At 46.9% G+C, this 12,825-nt stretch overlaps 4 non-coding genes across 4 annotated transcripts; all 4 read left to right on the top strand.

The window, feature by feature from the left end:
• The first annotated feature begins 4,002 nt into the window (after positions 1 to 4,002).
• On the top strand, positions 4,003 to 4,074 carry trnae-cuc (transfer RNA glutamic acid (anticodon CUC)). Its single transcript has one exon. It is a non-coding gene; the product is annotated as a tRNA-Glu (tRNA).
• Positions 4,075 to 9,456: 5,382 nt separating this feature from the next.
• Positions 9,457 to 9,528, top strand: trnae-uuc (transfer RNA glutamic acid (anticodon UUC)). Its single transcript has one exon. It is a non-coding gene; the product is annotated as a tRNA-Glu (tRNA).
• An 880-nt stretch (positions 9,529 to 10,408) lies between these two features.
• Positions 10,409 to 10,480, top strand: trnae-cuc (transfer RNA glutamic acid (anticodon CUC)). Its single transcript has one exon. It is a non-coding gene; the product is annotated as a tRNA-Glu (tRNA).
• A 1,886-nt stretch (positions 10,481 to 12,366) lies between these two features.
• trnae-uuc (transfer RNA glutamic acid (anticodon UUC)) lies at positions 12,367 to 12,439 on the top strand. The gene has a single exon. It is a non-coding gene; the product is annotated as a tRNA-Glu (tRNA).
• Positions 12,440 to 12,825: the final 386 nt, after the last annotated feature.

Genomic DNA, 12,825 nt, shown 5'->3' with positions numbered 1-12,825 from the left:
GCAACAGTCTTCTGTAAAGAAGAGAGGAAAGAGGGGTGATCTGACTGAAGAACAGAAGATAAAGAGACGTCTCGACAGATTGGATAGCGGGCAGCAGTTCCCTCTGGTGGACCTGTCGAGGATTGAATGTCACAGGAATGAAACGAAGAGTTAAATACAACTTAAGAGTGACATGAAGAGAAATCGCGTGGTTGCAATCTGGAAGGCGCCGCCTGCAGATGTGGTGGAGGCAGGTTCCACTGACCTTCAGGAAGGAATTGGATGACTATATAGTGGGAAAATATTAGGAGAAAGCGACAGTGGGTGGAAGGAAGCAGCTCTGGCAGAGAGCCGGCGTGGACTCGTTAAAGCCGGAGAGTCGTAGAGTTACTCAGCACTGAAACAGACGCTTCGGCCCAAATCACCCACGCCGACCCTGGTTGGACCGAACGTCTTACTTCTGTGCACTAACTCTTGTGTGACCTGCTCTGCTCTCTCTCTCCCACAGCTATAAGCAGACCGTGGGTCTCTTTCAGAAGTATGCCTTTTCCAATAATTATCAATAAAGTAATCAACTCCCCGGAAACTGTCTTTTGAGATATTTTGCGTCGGTCTGGACTGTCGACGGCAACTGCTCGTGCTCCCATTTTATTCAGATTCAGATCAGTTGAGATTAGTTCATTGCCATATTCATGAGTCGTGTGAAGTTCACAGAGTTCACAGTGGTCATGGTCAGAATAATACAACAACCAATACAACAAGAAATGCAATGAGCCCAAAACAGCGTAATAGTCCAAACTGAAGTAGACCAGCACGAAATGCTGAAGTGATAAAATCGGAAGAGGGAGAATTCAAAGTTCAGGAACGTGCAGCAGAACCGGGAAGCGAGTGTGAAAGAGGTGGTTGGTTCGGGAGTCTGAAATCAGTGGGGAAAAAGCTGTTCTTGAATTTGGTTTTCCGGGATTTCAAGGTCCCATATCTTCTCCAAGCAGGTAGGAGAGAGAAAAGGGAATGGCCCGGGTGGCGGGCGCTCTTGACGATACTGTTCGCCTTCCTGATGCAACGCACCATGAAGGTGGGTTGGATGGAAGGAATTGACGATTCTCTGGCGGACTGGGCAGTGTCACCGCTCTCTGCAGGTTCTGTCGGTCCAGAGCAAAACCGATGCCGTTCCAGGCTGAGATGCAACCCGTCAGGATGGTTTCTGTACCGCATCTGTAAAAGTTCGAGAGAATCCTCGTGGACAAGCCGAATCTTCTCAGGCGCCCAAGAAAGTAAATACGTCGATGCACTTTCCTGATGATCGCATCAACGTGGGGGCGACCAGGAGAAGTTGCCGGCGATATGGATGCCTCGGAACTAGAAAATGTCGACCGTTCTCTACAGCAGAATCTCTACAGCAGCTCGGTTGATGAGGACAGCGTTGTGTTCACCACCCGCTCCCGCCCACTTCCTTTGGTCAACAACCAGCTCTTTCCTCTTGCTGATGTTGGGGATTAGGTTGTTGTTCTGGCACCATGACAGAAGGTTTACGATCTCTCTCCTGTAGTCTGTCTCATCATTGTTGATCCGGCTGATAATAGTGGTGAGACTGTCGAAATTGAAAATCGATTTGGCACTGCATTTGGCCTCACGAATATGAGTATACAGGGAGTAGAGCAGGGGACTGAGCACTCAACCCTGAGAACACCAGTATTAGGGGTCAGAGTGGATGACCAGTCTGAAAGTGCAGAAGCCAGTTCCGATAGCGGCACATTGCATGCAGAGAAAAATGAAGTGGTTTGTTTTGCAGTTGTAACGTTAGACAAGAACATTAATTCCATCGAATTCTGGTGTTGAATCACAGGAAATTAATTGTCTATTAGAAAACCCAGTGACTTGGATGCAGCTCAAGAAATGAGAATTGAAGAATTACGTAACTCGTTTAGATCTAAGATATTGCAAGTCATAACATGAGATACTGGTCCAATTTGCAGTGAACAACCAGTATTACATACACATTGACCTTACTTCAATGCTAACCTCTCTTCAAACATCCACCTTCCTCTGTTTCCCAATTCAACAACCACCCTCCCCCCCACCACCAATGTGGTTCGATCTGCCCGTTATCCTTCACACTTGCTCGGTTCACCAATCCCTCTGGCCCCCTGTCTCGCTCCTCACCTCGTCTTTATATTGGCTATGTTCCCCTCTACTTTTAGTCCTGATGCAGAATTCCGACTGAGTGCATTTTACAAACAGAGTGAAGGGTAACATCACCACACCCTTCAGCTGCTCCTTAAACTTAGTCAGGGCAACAGCGTAAAGAGCAGTGTTAATGCAGCAGCTCAGGGGTTGCAGCAAGAAGGCCACTTCTGGCACCGATAAATGTGGGGACAACCGATATAGCTCACCTATAAGTCGGATCCACAGATCAAACATAGCCCATAACAGGATGAAGCTGCCCGAGATAGCCAGAAGTAGAATGATGGATTTCCAGCGGCGCCTCATCTCCGGGTCCCTGACAATCTCCCCACTACTGGGACTCCGGAGTCTCCTGCGAGCTCTGCTGGGCACTAGAACATTTTGATCGACAGAGCACTGAGCAGCAGAATCATGACAAATGGGACCATGGGGGTGACGAGATAATGATAGAAATCGATTATTATCCAGACTGGCGATTTCCGACGACCTCGTCTTTCCCAAGAGAACCAGGGATCACCAGAAAGAGCACAGTCATCTTGACAACAGAAGATAACAGATAATGTTCTTTATACAGCTGATCGCAGTCACCGTACTCAGAACTACAGCCACCGTTCTCTCCGTGCAATATCTAGTTTTAAATTTCCGTCAACAAATGGCCACAAATCGATCAAAGGTGAAGGTGAGGGTGAGTCAGACGGAACAGGCAGTGACCACGTAAAGCAGGACTGCGCGGATTATAGAGAGATGACATAATCGGACATGGCTATATCAAATAGAACGGGTTCGATTCCCCGTCAGGGAAGTATGTTTTGGAAGCTGCGACACGTGGTAACATTCAGATTCTAAATCTGCTCCATCAACCTTTGAAATATCAATGAACGTCTCTTGCCGACACAAGTGAGCATGCATTCTTCACTGAATGAGCATGCCACCTTGCAGAATCGGGCAACCTGACTGTAAATTAGCAGCTGAGTTGACAGAATTTACTCAATGATATTCAAGCTCAAATCTAGCATGTATCTGTCGCCATCATTGTTCAACCAATCCCCAGCACTCGTGATTCATTAGATAGGCGGTAAGTGACAGCGCAAATCTAAGGCGCTTGCGACTTGGAAGTAAACAGGTGCATCGAGGGGAAAAATAGCGATGTGTTTGAAAGAAGCGCCGCATAAGCGGAAGGAAATTTTGTTGGCTGCAGGTTTGAGGCAAAAATTCAGAGGAGTGCGGGACTGTAAGCCGAAGATTGCCCCTGAAATGCGGGATGAGTAGAGGTCGGCATCTACTGGTATCGACTGTTGATGGAGGTGCAGAGAAGAGAAATCCAGAGGAGTATAAGACAAGGAAATTTTGAGAGCATATAATTCGAACGTGAAAATTATCAGAAGATATCACAAGCAGGACTATTGGATGCCAGGAGCCGTGGCATAAACAGCCCGGGCGAATTCAGATCATCAATCATCAGAACTCAGCAAAACGTGGGGCTGAGATAACAGAGGGAGAGTAAAATATGCTGCAGCTACGGAGGATGCGTTCGATTGGAGCAAAGGAGAAATATCGGACTGGAATGTGAATCGATGATTTGTGAGGACAGCCAGTCAGAGTCGAGATGAGGATTTGCCAAGAGCATGTTCCTTGTTTGTGTTTGGATGAAAGAAAGAGTGAATGAGGAAGAGCCTGAGAGATATTTTCAAGGCAGTATGCTTTGCACTCGGGCTGCTGTCGTCGCACGGCAAATACGCTGCCCGAGGAACTGCTGGGAGGTGGACAGCAAGCCTCTTGAATAATTGCCTGGATATAAAAGAAAGCCATTGTTGGTGTGCGTGCGTTGCATCTGAAGGCTCCCTGGTGGTCTAGTGGTTAGGATTCGGCGCTCTCACCGCCTCGGCCCGGGTTCGATTCCCGGCCAGGGAAGTGTGGCTTGGCAACTGGAAGAAGTCAGAATCTTGGGAGCCAGAAGTCAGTGGATTAGCAGATTTGTTAACACAGGGCGTCTGCCTGTAGAATGATCAGGGTATCTTCCTCTCCGTTGCGAAGCTCCCGGAGAGGCAAGCGAATATTAGAAGGCAGAAATCGGGTTGATTTTCATCCACTTTGACCAAATCAAAACTGGCACCGATCGCAGCCATGAATGAGGTGTGATGCGAACGATTGATCGCAAGGGTAGTGATGCCACACGAAGTACGGCTGATCAGGCTGCACAATTTTCCTGGCTTGCTTTGTCTGCCACTCCACATGCTGCTTGTGATTCCTGAGCCGATAGCTTGCAAGAGAGAGCCTTTTCACGATAAATCACGCTGCTCCCTGAGAATTCCTTCCGAATCCATCGGAGTAAAGCAGGCAATCCTAAGGGACCACAATGGAAAGGTGTACAGGTCACCGATATACCGGCAAACGTGACCACTACTCATAGTTTTGCTGGAACGTCTCGGCGGCAGTACTCGTAGGCGTGCCGTCCTGCGGCCTTGCTTGGTATGTGCCACATCATCCAGGGCCAATTGGAGATTGTCAGCTGATGGCGTCGACATCTGGTGATTGTTGATTGAATAAACATGGTCTGTGCCGGTCAGTCTAAGACAACAAGCCAAAGTCCTAAATTGACTAGAGAGCGGAGATTGCCGGAAATTAACGAGGAGCCAGTTTTTTTCTCTTTCTAGCGTTCGGGATAGCGGCGAATTACTGCGCAGGCGCGTGTCATCAGTCGGAAGCGCGCCGGCTATTTAAAAGGCGGGGGTTACTTTCAGTTTTCTTTCCAGCGACCAGAGAGCGGAGAGTGCCGGAAGTTAACTAGGAGCGAGTTCTTTTTTTCTTTCCAGCGTTCGGGATAGAGGCGAGTGACTGCGCAGGCGCGTGACGTACTCCGAACCTCCCGGGCGATTTAAGTAAAAGACCATCATATCCAGCGGGCAGCTGAGTGAGAGCGGGTAGAGTGGGTTAGGCTTTAGCTCCACCGGCTTCGTCGAGAGCGGCAAAGAGGCGAGGCTAGTAGAGAGGGGTTACGTTATTAGTTTATTTGTTGAAGTCAGTGATATTCAGCAATATGCATCTGAGGTTGGTCTTATGTTTGGACTGTCAGATGTGGGGACCTGGGAGACTACCAGACTCCCCGATAACTGCATCTGCGCAAGGTTCACCGAGATGTGGCTCCTCAAGGAACGGATTGAGAGTCTGTTGCTGCAGCTCGATGACCTTCGGTTGGTTTGGGAGAGCGAGCAGGAAATAGACAGGAGTTATAAAAAGTTTGTAGAAAGCACCTCTGTGCCTGTCCCCATGAAAAACCGATATCTCAATTTAGATTCGGTTGGAGAGGATGACCTGATAGAGGAAGACCTCAGCAACCGGGACCTTGGCACCGAGCATGGTACTGTGGTCCGGCAGAGGAAGCGAAATTGCCTGGTTATTGGGGATTCCATAGTAAGGGGTACGGATAGCAGATTCTGCGATACCGACAATGAGTCTCGGATTGTGTGTTGCCTCCCTGGTGCCAGGGTACGGGATATCACGGACCAGGTCCAGAATAGTCTGAGGGGAGAGGGTGAGCATCCAGAAGTCTTGGTACATAGGTAGAAAAAGAGATGTGCTGAAGGAGGAATACAAGGCATTAAGGAGAAGGTTGAGAAGTAGGACCTCAAGGGTAGTAAACTCAGGATTACTACCTGTGCCACCTGTCAATGATAGGAAGAATAGAAAGCTCTGGCAGATGAATGCGTGGCTGAATGACTGGTTCAGGGGGCAGGGCCTCAGAGTTTTGGATAATTGGGACCTTTTTTGGGGGAGGAATGACCTATTCGCTAAGGATGGGTTGCACTAAACTCCAAAGGTTCCCATATCCTGGCGGGAATGTTTAATTTAGTTGTAGGGGAGAGTTTAAACTGATCTGGCAGGGGAATGGAAACCAGGATGTTAGGTTACAAGATCTTAAGGTAAGAGAGGAAGTTTATAGAAACAAGTCCAATGAGGATGGCAAGAAGGACAGGCAGGTGAGAAGTCAGGATAATTTGCTGAATAATAGAAGTACAACAAATCAGGATGTTAGGATACAGAATGTTAGGATAGGGGATGAGGTAGATAGGAACATGTCTAAGATAATATGTAGTGAAGATGATAAGAAGGATAGACAGGTGGAAAGTCAGGATAATCTCCTGAACAACAGAAGTACAACAAAATTGATAGCAGATACCGGACTAAATGTCCTATATTTAAATGCACGTAACATTAGAAATAAAGTAGATGACCTAGTGGCACAACTACAGGTTAATAAATAATTATGGGGGATTTTAACACGAAGGTGGACTGGGAAATCCAGAATTGCGGTAGAAGTCTGGAGAGTCAGTTTGTGGAATGTCTAAGGGACGTTTTTCGGGAGCAACTTTTTGAGGAGCCCACCAGGGGATCCGCTGAATTGGATTGGGTGCTGTGTAATGAACCGGAGGTGATTAGGGAATTAAAGGTAAAGCAACCACTGGGAACCAGTGATCACAATATGATTGAGTTCAGTTTCAAGTTTGAGAAGGAGAAGCTGATAACTGGTGTATCAATATTTCAGTGGAAGAAAGAAAATTACAATGGTATGAGAGAGGAGTTGGCCCAAATTGATTGGAAGAGTAAGCTCGCTGGAGGGACAGCAGAGGAGAAATGGAAGGAATTTCTACAGGAAATAAGGAAAATGCAGGATGGATATATTCCAAGAAAAAAGGTTTTGAATGGAAAAAAGACACTGTTGTGGATAACGACAGAGGTGAAGGCTAAAATAAAAGCAAAAGGGGCGGCGTACAAAGAAGCAAAAATTAGTGAGAAAACAGAAGAATGGGAAGCTTTTTAAAACCTGCAGAGAAGAAACTAAGAAGGTCATTGGGAAAGAAAAGATGAGTTATGAAAGGAAGTTGGCGGATAACATTCGAAAGGATACTAAGAGTTTTTTAAAAAATACATAAGGAGTAAAAGAGACACGGGTTGATATAGGACCAGTTGATAACGGTGCAGGAGCTATTAGAATGGACGATAGAGAGATGGCAGAGGAATTGAATGAATATTTGGCATCGGTCTTCACCGTGGAGGACATCAGCAATGTGCCGGTTAGTCAGGAGTCTCACGAAATGGAAGTAAGTTCAGTTAAGATCAAAAGGGAGAAGGTGCGAGGAAAACTAAATTGGCTAAAGACTGATAAGTCTCCCGGACCGGATCAGGTGCATCCCCGGGTTCTGAAGGAGGTGGCTTTAGAGATAGCGGAGGCATTGGAGATAATTTTCCAGAAATCGATAGATTCCGGCATGGTTCCGGAGGACTGGATGGTCGCAAATGTAGTTCCGTTGTATAAGAAAGGTGGGAGGCAGCATAAAGGAAATTACAGACCTATTAGTCTGACGTCAGTGGTGGGAAAATTATTGGAATCTATTCTCAAGGATGGGGTTGCGGAATACCTAGAGGCGCAAGGCAAGATAACTCCTAGCCAACATGGTTTTGTGAAGGGAAGTTCCTGCCTGACCAACCTATTGGTGCCTTTTGAAGAAATCACAGGTAGGGTGGATAAGGGACAGGAGGTAGATGTTGTGAATTTATACTTTATGAGGCCTTTGATAAGGTGCCTCAGAAGAGAATGATTAATAAGATGAGAGGTCATGGAATTAAGGGTAGGATAACAGAATGGGTGGAGCATTGGCTGGTTGGCAGGAAGCAAAGAGTGGAAATAAAAGGATCTCGTTCTGGTTGGTCACCGGTAACTAGTGGTGTGCCGCAGGGTTCTCTGTTGGAACCACTCCTTTTTACATTGTACATTAACGATTTGGATTTGGGAATAAATGGTTTTGTGCCTAAGTTTGTGGATGACACCAAGATAGGTGGAGGAGTAGGGAGTATTGAAGTGATAGGAAGGTTGCAGAGGGACCGAGATAGTTTAGGAGAATGGGCAAGGAAATGGCAGATGTGATTCAATGTTGAGTAATTTGCAGTTGTACACTTTGGAAGCAGAAATAAGCGTGCAAATTATTATCTAGGAGGAGAGAAAATTCAAAGTACGGAATACAAAGGGACTTGGGGGTGCTCGTGCAGGATACCTTAAAGGTTAACCAGCAGGTAGGATCGGTAGTAAAGAAAGCGAATGCTATGTTGGCATTCATTTCGAGAGGTACAGTGTGTAAAAGTAAGGAAGTGTTGATGAGGCTCTACGGGGCACAAGTGAGGCCTCATTTGGAATATTGTGCGCAGTTTTGGGCCCCACATCTCAGGAAGGATGTGGTGACGTTGGAGAGGGTTCAGAGGAGATTTACGAGGATGATTCCAGGAATGAAAGGGCTTACGTATGAGGAGCGTTTGTCGGCTCTTGGACTGTACTCACTGGAGTACAGAAGAATGAAATGGGACGTCAAAGAGACACTTAAAATATTAACAGCAAAGGACAAGTAGATGTGGCTAGGCTGATTCCCTTGGTGGGTGAGTCCAGGACCAGAGGGCACAATCTTATTATTAGAGGGTGCAGTTTCAAAACAGAGATGAGGAAAACAATTTCTTTAGCCAGAGGGTGGTGAATTAGTGTAACTCCGGCAAACATAGAGCAGTGGAGGCCAGATCAGTGGGGGGCGTTCAAGGAGGAGATAGATAGATATCTAAATAGTCAGGATATCAAGGGATATGGGGATAAGGCTGGAAATTGGGAATGGAATAGGTTTATGTTCTTACACCCATTCCCCATTTCTCATTTCTTTTTTCCCTTTCCTTGGACCAGACTCGATGGGCCGAATGGCCTGCTTATGCTCCCTTGTCTGGTGGTCTTGTGATCTTGTGAATCGCAGGAAATCTCGGGGAGAAGATAGAAAGTCTAGCAGAAGAAAGATTTTTGATTGTCGAAAGGTGTCCGAATTGGATGGGGCTATTTGAAATAGAAAAGGAGAAGCAAAGGCCTGTCCGTAACATGAAAGAAATGCGTTGCGTTCTTTCAGCTGCACATTGGCAGAAGGTACGGCAGCAATGAAGAAGGAAGGGTAAACGTGCTGATGATCTTGACGCGAAGATGTGGGAAACGGAAAATTGTCTGAGTTGATTGTCAATGGTGCTTGGTTGAGAGGATATTTGCGACTGAGGATTCCAGCGAATCAGCCTTGACACTTCTGTATGCTGAGAATGGAGGTGGCGTCGCTTGCAGCTTGAGTGATGAGATGAGATAATGTCCATTATCTCGGGTGATTTTAGCTGCCCGTACGTCTGCTGGGACGTGATGAGAGAATCATTTTGAGTGTGTGTTGTCTGATTTGTGAGCTAGGCAAAGAGAATCTTGGTGATCTGTGGTGATTTTCGTCAGATTCCCTGGTGGTCTAGTGGTTAGGATTCGGCGCTTTCACCGCCGCGGCCCGGGTTCGATTCCCGGTCAGGGAAGTACGTTTTGGAAGCTGCGGCAAGTGATAACTTTCCTCGTCTTCAACTACACCACAAACCAGTGATATATCAATCGAGGCCGCTTCTGGATGCAGTGAGCACGGCATTCTCCACAGTGTCAGCATGCTACCTTGCAGAAAATCGGGCTTTCCTGACTGTAAATTAGTAGCTGAGTTGACAGAATTTAGCCAAAGATGAACAAGCTCGCATCCCACTCGTCTCCGTCGCCCTCATCTTTCAATCAGTCAGCTGCAGTCGCGACACATTGGACAGTTGCTCAATAACAGAGTAAATCGAAGGCGATTGAATCTTGGAAGGAAACAGGCGGACAAATTGAAAGACTTGAGGGTTGGTGAAGATTGTCAGAAGGCAGGGAAGATATATAAATCATGAGTATTGGATGCTTGTTGGCGTGGGGTAAACAGGCAAGGTGAAGTCAAGTTATCAATCATCAGAAATCTGTAGGAGACGTGAAAGGAAAGGCTGGCCTTCTTTCGTTTTTGGAAGCAAAAGGTGATGCGGCCGTGATGCAAAAAGGAAGAGTGAAATGTTGCCAGCTACGGAGGATGCGTTCGATTGGAGCAAAGGAGAAATCTCGGACTGGAATGTGAATCGAAGATTTGTGAGGACAGCCAGTCAGTGTCGAGATGAGGATTTGACAAGAGCATGTTCCTTGAGTGTGTTTGGTTGAAAGAAAGAGTGAATGAGGAACAGCCTGCGAGACATTTTCATGGCAGGATGCTTTGCACTCTGGCTGCTGTGGTCGCACGGCAATTACGCTGCCCGAGGAACTGCTGGGAAGTGGACAGCAAGCCACTTCAATGATTGCCTGGATATAAAAGAAAGCCATTGTTGGTGTGCGTGCGTTGCATTTGTCGGCTCCCTGGTGGTCTAGTGGTTAGGATTCGGCGCTCTCACCGCCGCGGCCCGGGTTCGATTCCCGGCCAGGGAAGTGTGGCTTGGCAACTGGAAGCAGTCAGAATCTTGGGAACCAGCAGTCAGTGGATTAGCAGATTTGCTAACACAGGGCGTCTGCCTGTAGAATGATCAAGGTATCTTCCTCTCCGTTGCGAAGCTCCTGGAGAGGCAAGCGAATATTAGAAGGCAGAAATCGGGTTGATTTTTGTCCACTTTGACCAAATAAATGCTGGCACCGATCGCAGCCATGAATGAGGTGTGATGCGAACGATTGATCGCAAGGGTAGTGATGCCACACGAAGTACGTTTGATCAGGCGGCACATTTTGCCTGGCTTGCTTTGTCTGCCACTCCACAGGCTGCTTCCGACTCCTGAGCCGATAGCTTAAAGAGAGAGCCTTTTCACGTTAAGTCACGCTGCCCCCCGAGAATTCCTTCCGAATCTTTCGGAGTAAAGCAGGCAATCCTAAGGGACCCCAGGGGAAAGGTGTGCAGGTCACCGATAAGCGGCAAACGTAACCACTGCTCACAGTGTTACGGACTCAGTGAATGTCCCTTTAAATAGACAGTTTGTGTGTATGTGTGTTTGGCGCGTACTTACCTCAATAGAAGATAAAGGACGTCATGACGTCGTTGAAGGAATAAGAAGGAGAGAGAGAGAGAGAGACCACCAGCCTGCTTGTTTTCTCCATCGATGGGTGAGAAACAATAACTGTGTCTGCCACTGAAATCCATGAATGGAAGTTGGAAGTAATCCATGGAGTTCACTTTGTTGCTGACGCGGTAGACGGAAACAGGTATTTGTGTGTGGACGACCACGATTCGGATGCTTTTCGGGCTAAGGAAGTCACTACCGAGTAAACCCTGAAGTGTCGTTTGGGTTCCATCGTGGAACATTTGGATTTGGTATTTACTCTCTCTATGTTCTCTACATCTACGGTGGTTGTTGAAGAAGCCCTTGCTCATGTTTCACCTTATGGCTTCCGGAATTGAACTTTAAGAACCATTCTGGAACTGGGAGTTTTGGACTTTGCCACACACACACACGAAGAGTTTAGTTTTGGGGTTAACGTTGGAGGTTTAACATTTTTGAATTCTAACATACTAACATTTTTACTTTTATTTTACATATTATCATAAGTAGTGATGAATAAAATAGTTTTTAAACACTAAATTATGCTCAGTGTGTTTCTTTTGTTGCTGGTTTGTGACAATAGGTTTCTGGAACGGATCGGCGGCAGTACCTGCAGGCGTGGAGGCCTGGGGCCCTGCTTGGTATGTGCCACTTCATCTCGGGCCAATTGGAGATTGTCAGCTGATGGCGTCGACAGCTGGTGATTGTTGATTGAATAAACATGGTGTGTGCCGGTCAGTCCTAAGAGAACAAACAAAAGTCCTACATTGAATTGCAGGAAATCTCGGGGAGAAGATTGAAAGTATTGTAGAAGAAAGATTTTGGATTGTCGATTGGTGTCCCAATGGGATGGGGCTATTTGAAATAGAACAGGAGAAGAAAGGGCCTGTCCGTAACATGAAAGAAATGCGTCGCGTTCTTTCAGCTGCACATTGGCAGAAGGTACGGCAGCAATGAAGAAGGCAAGGTAAACGTGCTGATGATCTTGACGCGAAGATGTGGGAAAGGGAAAATTGTCTGAGTTGATTGTCAATGATGCTTGGTTGAGAGGATATTGGCGACTGAGGATTCCAGCGAGGCAGCATTGACACTTGTGCATGTTGAGAATGGAGGTGGCTTCGCTTGCAGCTTGAGTGATGAGATGAGATCACGTCCATTTGGCTCGGGTGATTTTAGCTGCCCGTACGTCTGCTGGGACGTGATGAGAAAATCATTTTGAGTACTTGTTGTCTGATTTATGAGCTAGGCAAAGAGAATCTTGGTGAGCTGTGGCGATTTCCGTCAGATTCCCTGGTGGTCTAGTGGTTAGGATTCGGGCGCTTTCACCGCCGCGGCCCGGGTTCGATTCCCGGTCAGGGAAGTATGTTTTGGAAGCTGCGGCAAGTGATAACTTTCCGCGTCTTCATCTACACCACAAACCAGTGATATATCAATCGAGGCCGCTTCTGGATGCAGTGAGCACGGCATTCTCCACAGTGTGAGCAATGCTACCTTGCAGCAATCGGGCTTTCTTGACTGTAAATTAGTTGCTGAGTTGACAGAATTTAGCCAAAGATGAACAAGCTCGCATCCCACTCGTCTCCGTCGCCCTCATCTTTCAATCAGTCAGCTGCACTCGCGACACATTGGACAGTTGCTCAATAACAGAGTAAATCGAAGGCGATTGAATCTTGGAAGGAAACAGGCGGACAAATTGAAAGACGATGTTTAAGGACTTGACGGTGAAGATTGTCAGAAGGCAGGGAA

The sequence above is a fragment of the Pristis pectinata genome, chromosome 20, assembly GCF_009764475.1.
Source record: "Pristis pectinata isolate sPriPec2 chromosome 20, sPriPec2.1.pri, whole genome shotgun sequence".
Classification (NCBI taxonomy): domain Eukaryota; kingdom Metazoa; phylum Chordata; class Chondrichthyes; order Rhinopristiformes; family Pristidae; genus Pristis; species Pristis pectinata.
This window is presented reverse-complemented; position numbering and strand designations above follow the sequence as displayed.